This window comes from Phalacrocorax aristotelis, chromosome 1 (genome assembly GCF_949628215.1).
Source record: "Phalacrocorax aristotelis chromosome 1, bGulAri2.1, whole genome shotgun sequence".
In the NCBI taxonomy this organism is placed as follows: domain Eukaryota; kingdom Metazoa; phylum Chordata; class Aves; order Suliformes; family Phalacrocoracidae; genus Phalacrocorax; species Phalacrocorax aristotelis.
Genome location: NC_134276.1, coordinates 161,667,106 through 161,679,636, shown reverse-complemented (window position 1 = coordinate 161,679,636; position 12,531 = coordinate 161,667,106).

Genomic DNA, 12,531 nt, shown 5'->3' with positions numbered 1-12,531 from the left:
TTTCCCATGTATGACTTGATACACAGCCTCATTTTTCCACGTGGGTCCCTGTCCCAACTTTCCTCCCCATTGCTAATTAATGAAGTCCCTCCCTCCTTCCTTTTATTACTTATTTATTTTCCCCAGAGGGAATAAGCAGGGGCTGGTATTGACCTGGCTTTTAATACAGCTTTCAGAGCTGGGTGTCTGCCACTGGCCATGGCAGTGGAAACAACCTAATGGACCGAGAGAGGACTCTGTGTGAGAGGACACGGGCATCCAGGACACAGACCGAGGTGGTGGCCTCCAGGAGAGGGGGAACCCGCATGGCTGGGCACACCCCTGCCGAGGTACAGGATCCTTCGGAGGCAGACGGCAGTGCTTGGTGGGTATGATGTACCCATGGCCTGTTAGCTCTTGGGAGGCTCGTCTCCAAGGAGCGAGCTCCCAGGGAGCCCAGGCAAGGATGGAGCAGCTGAGGTGCACCAGGGCCTTGGGCATGCACAGCTGGGCCAGTGGAGGTGGCACACAGGCCAGTGCTGCCACCCCCCACTTCCGATGGCAGGACTCTGGGGAAAAATGGGAAAAGGTTATGGGAATGGAATAAGGCTATGGGAATGGAATATGGAGTAAGGCTAAGGGAACAAGCATGGGATCCTAGTCCCCTCTGTATGTTTGAACCTGCTGGCCCTTTTCATGTCATGTTTGGCATCACTGGGGAGAAGACACCAATTTGTTGAGGAAAACCCAGCTAAACCCCTGCTGTTCACAATAAAACTGGGAGAAAGATACAACGTTCTCACATTGTTAGAGAGGGGAAAGACCTGAGGAGGACCCAAGGGAGAGAAAGGGGCTGAAGGGAGGGGGCAGGGGGAAGGAGAGGAACAGCCACAGTGTGGGAGAACAGAGGTGATGGGTAAACCTCTGTCCACCAGGTACTTTGCCTACAGCTGTGCTTATGTTGCCAAAATGGCACATTCCTTGGGCACACATAGCCCATCCAATGGCTTGGTGCAGTCACTTCTCCCAGTAAAAAGTACTCTTCTGCCTCTGCAAGCTGCCAATGGCTTGGTGCAGTCACTCCTCCCAGTAAAAAGTACTCTTCTGCCTCTGCAAGCTGCATGCATGCCCACAGGCCTTGCTGACACACAGTGGTACGTACATCTTTCTGCAGAGGTACTTCTGTACCTGCACGCTTGAATCACAGAGTACTCGTGCCCAAGTACACACTGGAGGGCATAACCCGTTCTATACCACAACTTCATCCACACAAATGCCATGTGATAGGAGTATCCATCTCAACAAGCACCTCTCTGGCTGTAGGCTGGGGACTCCTTTATGCAGCCCGTGAAAGGCCACCAGAAGAATCCACCTCAGAAGGCTGTTTGCTATAAAGAAGACTGGACATTTCTAAGAAGTCTGCAAATCAGCTCTCCAAGCCGTTCACAACCATAAACACATCTGATATTTTGGCTGTTTGCATATGATATGTGGACCGTCACCCTTCAGGTAGGTGACACTTTCTTGTCCCATGCTCGCCAGAGAAGACATCTCTATTGCCCACCAGGGCACGATGCTCTCGGGCTCTCTCCCTCCTCCAGGACCTGATGGCAGGACTGCTTCCCGAAGACCTGCCCCTAATCCCAAGTGGCTGGAAGCTTGCTTTTCAGGAGGAAGACTCTGCTTCTTCATTTATCTGCCCACAACCTATATTTTCATCCTGTCTTACTTCTCAACGATTTCCTTGGCTTGTTATTGAAAGCTGTTCAAACACCAGAAAGATAATGGGGAGAGGAAGGACTTTTTCCATATGAATAAGATCCAGGCACTGGTTCAGATCCTCTACCCCATGACAACTAACTATGCTGCTGTCACTCTTCCCAGCTTTCAGATGAATGTTGTTGTTGTTTTAAATGACACTTGAGAAACTCGTTCATGTTTTATTTTTGGTGGCACTTTTGGACAACCCTTTTGAAAAGAAACCATCATTGGCACCTTTCAACTCACCCAAAACTTGCTCAGCAAAACATTTTGATGCATGCTGCGACTAAAAATATTTTCAAGAAACACAACAATAATCTCAAACGGGGATAAAATGGGTTTGTATTTCCGTGATCAGGAAATGGTGTTGAAAATGTATGTGCTGCTGAGCAAATGCATTCTTTTTCAACCCAGATCAGTTTTGTCCAGCTTTTGCTCAGGAACAGAGTGGGGCATGCTGCTACCCTGGGGATTGGATGCAAGTTCATGACCTCTGTGAGGCAAAATGCCTCTTCTGCCCACTTAGAGCTTTAGCAACCCTTCTTTGCCTTTGCAGGAGAGGCTAAGGTCTCTCCAAGCTTTTGGGCAGGCAATATGAAGTGGCCATGGTTTTATATGTCACCAAAAAAACCCCCAACCCAACAGAAAAAAAAAAGCCTTACCTTCCCAGGCCATTAAGGGCTTGCTCTTGCCCTGCAAAGTCAATGGGACTTTTGCCATTGCCGGTGGTAAGAGCAGAGCTGGGCCCTAATGGAGTGCTGCTATCGGAAAACCCCGCAGGCGCCGGCCCTGTGCTAAATCTGCAAGGCTGGGATGGACTATTGCCGGCTGCACAGGAGGGGGAAAGGAGGGGAAGCAGCCTGCTGGAATGCTGAAAGCATGGGGCTGCGTAGGACCAGCTGGGGTAGCCCCACTGGGGCAGGTAAAGGAGGACAGCGGAGGGGTGGGGAGGAAGGGGAGGCAGTCTGTTGATGTAGCCGCCCGTGGCACCGTATCCCACGGCTGGAGGATGCCACAGCAGGAGGATCTGAGACGGTTGCAGGTCCTTGGAGAGGCTACACAAGCTTCTCCTCCTGCCATGGTCAGCAGGGTGGGGGTCCTGCCCTCCCCAGTCCCGGTATGTTCCCGCCAGCAGGACGCAGCACAGGGAGGCTGAGTGGCATGGCACAAACCGGGGAGCCCAGCCGTTGCCCGGCCTCAGAGCACCATCTAGAGATGAAAGCAAGGCTGGCATCCCCGCAGGTCCCGGCATCCCCGCAGGTCCCTGCTCCCTGGGCTGGCATGACAACGTGGGGCTGGGGGTGGGGCTGGCTCCGCGGGCAGTGCCGTGGGTCAGAGGTGGGGGTCAGGCGTGGGAAAGTTTGATCCTGAGGGAAGGCAGTTTCTGAGATGACCGGCATCCACTCCCAACGCTGCACTCATAACCTGCAATAAAGGTCAGCCTGCCTGACAGCCAGCCCATGGCTTTCACAGAACAGCCGGTGGCTCTGGAAGCAGTTCAGATTATCTGCTACCGCTTTGAGTTCTTCTTGGAGAAAAGTCTGCAAAGCTGCTCCAGCCCTGGGAAAGTTAGGCAGAGATGATCTGGGTTTGGAGTCAGGTCCTTCTGGTTGCCACCTTGCTGCCTGCCTGCCCTTCAGTCATCACCTGAGCCCTGCCTGATTGCATGTGCTCAGTGTATGAGATTTGCTCCTTTTTCCCCCTATTACTCCATCCTTTGGCACAGCACACACAACTTATGGATGTAGCAGGGTTCTCCTGCCTTTCCCCTGCCAGAGGCGGCCAGCTAGCACGCTTCCCCAGCAGGAGAGGGGCAGTAAAACTGTATGGAATTGGAGAAATGCCCCATTCAGATGTGCCCTCGACAGCACAAGGGCTCTCAGGTACAGGGTTTGCAATGCCCTGAGGGCTCTTCTGGCAACCGGCCTTTTCATATTCCCTCGGGACATTAGATAATGACAGCCTGGCTTGCAAACTCACTGAGTCTCCTGGGTTTCTTCCATTCCCCAGGGAAAGCAACACAAGCGGAACAGTCAGTGGGCCATTAGTGTATTCGCTTACCTTTGAAGACATCCCCTCCAGAAGAAAGCACCTAGTGGGGGCAATCCCTCTGCTCGCTGGGCAGCCTGGGCACACAGACCCCAAGCAACTGGCTGTCAAAGTCAGGTCAGCATGGAAAGAGGAAACGCATGTTGCCAAGCAGAGCCGTGTGATTTCACTGCCCTGATGCCTGTGAAGAAATTCAGGACGGACACAAACATCATCCTGAAATAGTCTGTGAGACACTGGATATTTGAGCTTTAAAAGTTTTTTTTGGCCTCTGAAATTAGCAGGATTATTTTGGTGCTGGCCCCAGATTTGAAATAGCAAGTCTTGAAACCTGGGACCTGGCAATATTTGGATCCCTGGCTGTAGTGCATTGATAGAGTTTTTTGAATGTCCCAGCGCTACAGTCACTGAAAGAGTCAGCTGAAGGCCTGTTCAATACAAAGCCTCGTTACAGAAGCCATGTGACTGAGAAAATAAGGAGCTTGAAATTGCTCCTGGCAGGTGATCAGATGCTCACCCAGCAACAGACTCTCTGTGTCTATCAGGGACCCGACACAGGCCTGCGCACCACTCCTGCAGTATTGAACAGAAGAGGACGAGCTGACACAGAAACTCCAGAGAAGACTTTGAAGATATATATAACAGGACCTGCAGCCTGCATGCGCTTCTCTCAGGGATAAAATAATGAATCAGTTGGAGAGTGGGTGTGAGCACATGACAGGCGATGCAGACCTATAGCAGAATACTTGGTATGACACAGAAGGAGCTTATTAAATGTAAGCAAAGCAGAGCCATCATTTAGGTTCAGGCTGCTGGGTTACACCATGTGCCTTTTGCTCGCCAGGACACAGTGCTGTGCTCACTAGCAACCAGACTGCCCTGAATAGAGAAACCTATGTGACCCATCCAGCGCCACATGAGGCTGTGGGGGAAGCGGGGAAGAGCTGTGATGAAAAACAGCTCTGGAGTTGAGAGCTGCAGACACAGGGTGACTGGCTGCACCTGGGTGGCCAGGGTTAAGTCCTTGGGCACCCTGGAGTGCCCAGGGAGCCAGCAGTGCTCAGCAAGCTGGTAGGGCCTGGTAGAACATAGTGGTCTGAAATCAGTGGAGGAGGGAAGTCAGGGTGAGAGCAGCTGGCAGCAGTTGCTGCAGAGGAGGTACAAGGTGCATTGGTGGAGCTGTACTTGCTGGGTGAAGCTGCACGTTCCCTGCTGCTCTGTTTGAGAAACAGCTCTCCTGCAGTGGTCAGATGGTCTCACAAGCTTGAAATGCAGTCAGCTGTTAAAATGCAAGAGCATTTGTGAAAAACACAGGATTTTCTGACTTATTGTAATTATTTGATAGTTTGTCCCATGGAGAAGCCTCCAGAGCCCTCAGGTCTTCCATGGCCCTATTGTGCTCGCTGCTGCAATTGCAAGAGAAGGGGCAGCTCCTGTTCTCAGCCAGAAAGAAAGGAAAAGGGGAAGGAAGCAGCTAACATCAAGGCAAAGTGACTTGCCCGAGACCATGATGCAGTCAGTGGCAGAAGGAAGAATTTAACCTGTCACTGTAGGCTTAACCTACCACCTTTCTGTGCATCTGGGGACATTGCAAGTGATAAATGAACCAGGAGTGGCTCCCAGAATAGCTCTCTGCCCATCCCATAGCTGCAGTGAAGCTGTGGCCAGGACACTGTACCTCCCTAGGTATATACACAACACCCATCACCTTTGTACCACTGTGTACAACTCCAAACAGCAGCTCTGACAGACCAAGCGCAGTGCATATTCCCCGTACGGATACCCTTGGCCTCCAGACATTCAGATGTAGGAATTGGGAGCCATTGGGCAATAGGCCTCAAAATAGCCTACATGGGCCTTACAGATACAAGTCGTCACTTTCAAATCATGCCCAGAAATGAACAGGAAGCCATGGCAGGCTCAGATGAGCACATCCTGATGTCCCTGACAAGCAACAGCATGACGCGAAGCAGGAATGAAAATCCACAACCTCAGTCCTTGCAGGGAATGAGTCCCCAGCTGCCTCTCACCCTTGTCTGCGTGGGACGGGTGGTGAGATGGCCTTTTGTTAATCAGTGCCCTGTGTCTGGCATTCAGCTGGTGAGGACAGGCTGTCCCTTCCAGAGAAACCCCTTGCATAAGAATTAAAGAGGAGCTGGGCTGAGATGCTGAACTAATCCACCAGGGCATGCCGGGAAGCTGCATTTTAAGCCATTCTCCCTGCCCTCCCATCTCCCTGTGCGTTGTTTATCTCTCCTGTCCCTCCCACAGCAGTACGTGAATTATCCTGACTGGGCAAGCTGATTTCATAACTGCCTGCGCTACATCCCGTCCTCCCACCCTCCAAGTCCACATCGGAGATGCTCATACATGGGAGGCTTTTTAACTAACACCAGTTTGTGCTGCTGTGAATAACAAGCCCACACAAACACTGCACTCAGCCCCCCGCCCCACGCAGTATCTGCACGCTGCACACGCATTTCGCTACTATGGACACGTGTCTGCTCCCCTGGCACACGCATGCACGCTCCCACCGCACATTTAGATCGCAAGCTCCTTGCAAGCACGCTTCTCACGCGTGTGACGCATGGCAAGCTCACTGGTGCACACAAAACTGGCATGCTTGTCACACACATTCAGAGCTGCTGCCCCAGCAGCTCCCCTGCCACAGAGTGCTCCTGACCCATCACCCAGTGTGTGTGTCTGTGTGTGGTACTTCATCCTCCTTCAGCTGCACCCTTCACACAGGACTTGTGGCACAGGCTTGCAGCTCACCCTTGCCACGGACACATATGTGTGGCACATATGTACCTGGCACATGCCAAACACATGCCATACATAAATGGGGCACTGCACATCATAGGATTGTAGGATAATTCAGGTTGAAAGAGACCACAGCACAGCTCTAGTCCAGCCTCTTGCTCAAAGCAGTGTCAGTAAAGAGGTTAAATAAGGTTGCTCAGAGCTTTATCTGGTCTTGTAAACCTCTAAGGATGGAGACCGCATGCCCTCTCCAGGCCACTTTCCCTCATGCTTTGGAAACAGAAAGATTTTCCTTGTATCCAAGCTGGACCTCTCTTGTTTCAGCTTACACTCGTCATCTCTCATCCTCCTGACATACACCACTGTGGAAAGCTTGGCTCTGTCTTTTACCAAGACTCCCAGGTCCTTTCCCACAGAGCTGTTCACCATCTGGTAGGTCTCCAGCCTGTGTCACGGCCAGGGCATCTTCCTTCCCGGGTGCAAGGCTTTGCATTTGCCCTTGCTGAACTCAGTGTTCCTGCAAGCCCATCCCTCAAGCCTGCTTATGTCCCTCTGATGGTAGCCCTGCCCTTGGGCATCTCCACTGGTTCCTCCTCCAACCAGGTGTCATCTGCAAGCTTGACGGGAGTGCACCCCATCACCTCCTCTAGGTCATCAATAACCATGTTAAACAGGACAGCCCCCTGAGGCACCCCACTTGGTACCAGCCCCTAGGCTGAGTACAGCCCATTAACCACTACACCCTGAGCGTGACAAGCCAACCAGTCTTTTTACCCATCTGCTTGTCCATCTATTGAGACCGCTACACATTTACCTAGATATCAGAACACTGTGGGAAATGGTGTTGGAAGCTTGGCTGAATTTGAGATAAACAACTTCTGCTACTCACCCCTCACCACAAATCCAGTCATTTTATCATAGAAGGCAATCAGGTTGTTCAGGCATGATTTACCCTTGGTAAATCCACACTGACAGTTGCCAGTCACTTTCTCCTTCGTGTGCATAGAAATGTGTTCCAAGAGGACCTGCTCCAGGGACTGAACGAGTCTGACCAGCCTGTAGTTCCCAGGATCAACCTTTTGGCCTTTTCTGAAGAAGAATGCAGTATTTGCCATTCTCCAGTCATGGGGGGCCTCCTCTGATCTGTACTTCTGTATGTAGTCTCTCCTCCAACCAGCCTACCAAACACAAGTCATTCCACACCTGAATTGCCTCCCATCTGACCAGTCCTATACTTCATTTGGTCTGACCTGCAAATCTTCCTACAGGGGCAAATGTGGCTTCTCAGTCCTCCATTGCTTTGTTCCCACTATTCCTAAGAGAGACAGAGGGAAGAGGGCTGTGTCTCTGAGCCCCAGGGCTGTTTCTCCTCTCCTTGGGCTGCACATCCTGTCACTAGAGGCTTTAAGAAGTTCAGCCTGCTGCCAAAAGGCATCCCCAGTGCCATGCAGAAAGGGAGAGGGGAGCAGAGCAGCCTCATCCCACCCCTGCAGGAAGATGGGATGGGGCTGCCCCAGTTGATAGCTCTGCCACAGGGCACGGCCATGGAGCAAAAGCCCAAACTGAGAGAGGAACCAATTCAGCACCTTTTCTCAAAAAAATAAGAGGCTTAGAGTTTCTTAGAGGGAGAAATGCTGTTTTCAAGGTGAGGAGTCCATGAGCCTTGGCAAGGCAGAGGAGGTGCTTCCCCTGCATCTTGTCCAGGATGCTGGGCCAGGTTCTTTGACCACCCCTAGGCGCTCAGATGCCTTGGTGCCTGGGGAGCACTCAGCACACAGGTGAGGAGGACGAGGTTACATGTCTTCAAGCAAGATCCTGCCGATTCATCCCTGCGTCCAGCTCCTCCCAAGGAACCTCGGCCCTCTCCTGTAGTCCTCTGCTATGTCTGTCCTGGCCTGACACAGCTCTGAGGGTGCACCTGAATATTCCTGTTTGTTTGTTTTTTTCCAGTAGGTCTTTTTTTTACCAAAGCTAGCCAGCGTGGGTGTAATGAAGAGAGTCAGTTGCAAACTAGTAGAAGCTGGGAATACCATGAGGATAAAAAAGGCGAGGTATATGGAAAAAAGCAATAAAGGCCCCTAATTACAGGTGTGGCAAGGAGCAGCTTCTATTATTAAGGTTGCCGACACTTCCCCTTTTAAGACCCTGTTTTCACTTATAACTTTGCCAAGTTTCACTGCTGGAGCAGAAATTTTCCATAGAAAGTGATTGCCTCAGCTTAAATTTGGCACATTTATTTAGCTCTTTCTGAAAATGTTGGCCCACCACTAGGTTTACCAGGCCGGAAGAAGTATGTATATATGGCCCTGGGGATGAAAGCTGCAGAACTTCTGGGCTTTCAAGCAAGGGCTTGGCCTTAGACAGGATGTCAGTTTTTGTGTCATGGAGGTTATGTTTTGCCAGCTCCGTGAAACACTCCCTCTCTCCCCCCTGGCGTGGACAAATTACATGGCTTTGCTGAATGCGGGAGAAAGACTTGTCACAGCTTCACAGCTACAAAGATTTCAGCCTCTGCTAACCTGCCCAACCCTCCCTTGGCTTCTGAGGCTGGCGTGACAGCATATGGGCTTTCCCATGGGCTGAAGGAAACTGGGAGGGCTTTCCCTTCTAGGGCTCTTCTAGGGCCGCATCCTGCTGCTCTGTGTTAGACAACGGGCTGAATCACCAAGCTCAATGCCTCCCTCTGCCCTGCACCCTTGGCCACCTCTCTTTTTGCTTCTGGGAAGCCTAGTGGAGGAAAGCCCCTGATTTGAACAGGGAAGGGATGAAATTCAAAGGGAAAGGACCAAAAATTCTGGGAAAAAGCAAATGAGACTGGGAGGCGGATGAGACTGGGAGCTGAAGGGAGACACTGGGGCTGGTTGGGCAAGGGGTTATTGCCTGGTAGCTGCTGGAGTGACTTGGGCTGGCTGAGCAGGGGAATTGGGAGTAGAAAGCAGGGGTGGCCAGGGCAGTGAGACAGGGAATGGGAAGAGCAGAGGTGTGGTCATCAGAGATGGGGAATGGGAAGAGCAGAGGAGGGGTGATTTGCAGCAGGGTGGGCAGGGAGGATAGGAGGGAGGCAGGCAGGCAGCGCTCAAACCATTTGCCTGGGGAATGGGGGAGTCTGGTGACAGATGGGGGCTGGGGATGGAGGGGAGCTGCCACCGACTCACTGCCCAGGAAGGCTTGGAGTGGTGACAGGGAGCAGCTTGGGTAGAGAGGGACAGCGTGTGGTGGGCAGGCTGGGACTGACTGGCCAAGGACACACAGCTGAGCCAGACAGGTACTGTCTGGGAAGGAGACTGGTGGTGGGGAAGAGGCAGGGAAGTGCAGGTGAGGTGGACATAGGAGGGGGCAATGGTCAAGCCCAGAGCCCAGGATGTTGTGACAAGCCTAAAGAAAGGAAGCCAAAAATGGGAAAGCTTGGAGGCAACAAGGGGAGCAGTGAGGACAGCTGTATCAGCTCATGTTTCTGGGACCGCAGATTTCTCCAGCAACCGAACAAGAGTCTTCTCCCGAGCCTTCTTCCCAAGTCTTACTGCTCCTGTGCTGTTACCTCAAACACCACCCAACAGTGCATCTCACTTCTCACCAGCTCTGCTCCTCACTGAGGACAACAAGCCACTATTGCTGTTATATCAGAATACACATTTCTCATCACTGAGAAATGGCAGCACCAAGGCTGGCTGTACAACTGCCCTTCAATGTCCTCATGCATATGAATTACGGTTGAGGCTTTAATTATGTGGCTGCAGATTTATTTTCTACAGGACACCTGCAGCACACAGGTTAGATGGTGCTCTGGATGAGTCTGGGCTGTGTCATGAAGAAGGCTCTTTGCAGGGACTCAGCATCATCTTCCCCTCCCCGCCCCCCAAAGTGTGAAGAAAAAGGAGTGACTCATTGCTGAGACAGTTGTGTGTTAGCCTGGATCCCTGCCCTGCTGTGGATTTCCTACCTGATGTTGAGCAAGTCACTCACAGCAACATTTTCAGAGGTAGCTATTAGCTATATTTTATTTATTTTGGCATTTTGCATTGTTTTTAGCCTTGTGCTATCCTGGGATCTTGATGTCTCATTTGCAGGAGTATTTATTGCTCCCTGCTACGTGTGAATGGGGACTTGCATTTGGCTATAGAAAAGGCTTTAAAATGCAGAGGCAAAGCGCTCAGATCAGCATTCCCACCTTGCAGGCTGCATTTGACCTTCCCTCCAGGAATACTGGGTCTTCTCTAAAACGCTACTCTCTTGCTTGGTATGAGTATTGAAAAGGCAAATCCATTATTATTTGGGAAATACTGAGAAACTAGAGTGTGAGTCCCATAAAAAAGACCTCTGAACATTAATCATTGTTTTCTGAGTGGGGCTGCATGTTCTGAATAAACTGTGAGTTAACATTTTGAAAAACTCTGTTGTGCTCTGTTTGTCGTGTCAAGCGACAGGTGCCTGCCTCCTCAGGAACTTCTGCTCTTGAATTGCAGGCGGAAACACATTTGTTCTCATCTTTTCTTGCTTTTGTGGCCTTGCAGAAGTAGAACTTCAGCACAGAGTCAAAGTTTTCTCTGCTCTTTCCCTGATTCCTCACACTTCCCTAGCACGGGCAAGTCTCTCTGTGAAGAAGTGGCTTTTGTCTTCAAAGCAGCATGTCCCTCTCCAGACAGTGGGTGAAACGGGATTCTGCTCACTGTGGATCAGGCAGAGCTGCCAAATGCAACCTGGCATTTCTCTGAGGTCTGCTAGGTCACTGGAGCTCAGCTTTCCTATGAGTTTTACTAGGCGCTATGAATATCATATACAGTGACACTGGAAGGCCACCCAGCAGTGACACTGTGAATAAACAGGGCGATTCTAGTCCTTCTTCTCCTTTCCTACCTGAGGAATGACATGGTGGACAGTGGTGATGCTGGCTAGATGCCCAGTGTGGTATCTCTCCCTTGGATACACCAGCCTGCAAGACTCAGCCTACGACACATCACTATGGGTTCCCTCTACAGCACTGTGGTGTGAGCACTGGGGACTGCCCGAGGACCTTCCCATGAGAACAGGATGGCAGCCAAAGGGCCTGCAAGCAGAGCCACCCCATATAGCTGATCTTCGTGCAGGTCCCCTCAGTTGCTGAGCTAAGGGGCTTGGCTGGAGCCTCAACTCCCTTCCATATTCTACACTCAAATATCTTTCCCAGGCAAATGAGAGAAAAGGGATGAGGTGAGGCCTCCTGGGGTCTCATCCTGGCATGGGGTTGTGAGTGTGTCTGCGGCTCGTTGCTGGGTCTGGGGAGTTAGACAGCCTTCCAGGTGCTGTTGTTTAAACAAAATCTTAATGTGCCTTTGTTGTTGTATTCTTGTGCCTAATACAAAGCTAGACCTGGGGGTATGTTAATTTTTTGGAGAGGTACACAGAGAGGGAAAGATGCTTGTGGCTACTGCTGCACACCACTTTGGTATCTGGAGAGGAATGGACATGATCTAATGCAGATTGTGAGCATGGATTCTGCCCATCCTTCAAATTTCATCCCTTCACAACCCAGCCCCAAACTCTCTCTAGTCAGGGTCCTCCTGCTTGTGTTATATACAACACCTACCTTTTTTAGACACTGGGGCAGGAGTTACCTGTTGTACCACTGGTGCACTGCCAGTCTTGATGGAGACAGGGTCCCCGCAGTACTGGCTGCTACACACAAAGCCAAACCCAGCAGCCCCTGGCCCAGGCTCCCTAATATAAGCCACTCCATAAGAAGAGGTGTAACTAGGCAATGCTTGGAGAGAAAAGGTGGGTGTTATTAGATCACATGGTTAGCCAGGCTAACAGCACTAAAAGCTTGATTACAATTCAATTAAGGGAATGTTTCTAATTAAAGAGTTCTTATTTTAAGCCCTAAATGATTAAAATAAAGGTAGCTGAAGTGCCCATACACACATTCCGATTTCATCCCCGAGGGCTGTGTCTACGTTCGGGATTTCTTCAAATTCCCTCCTGCCGCCTCAACCAGCAACAGGA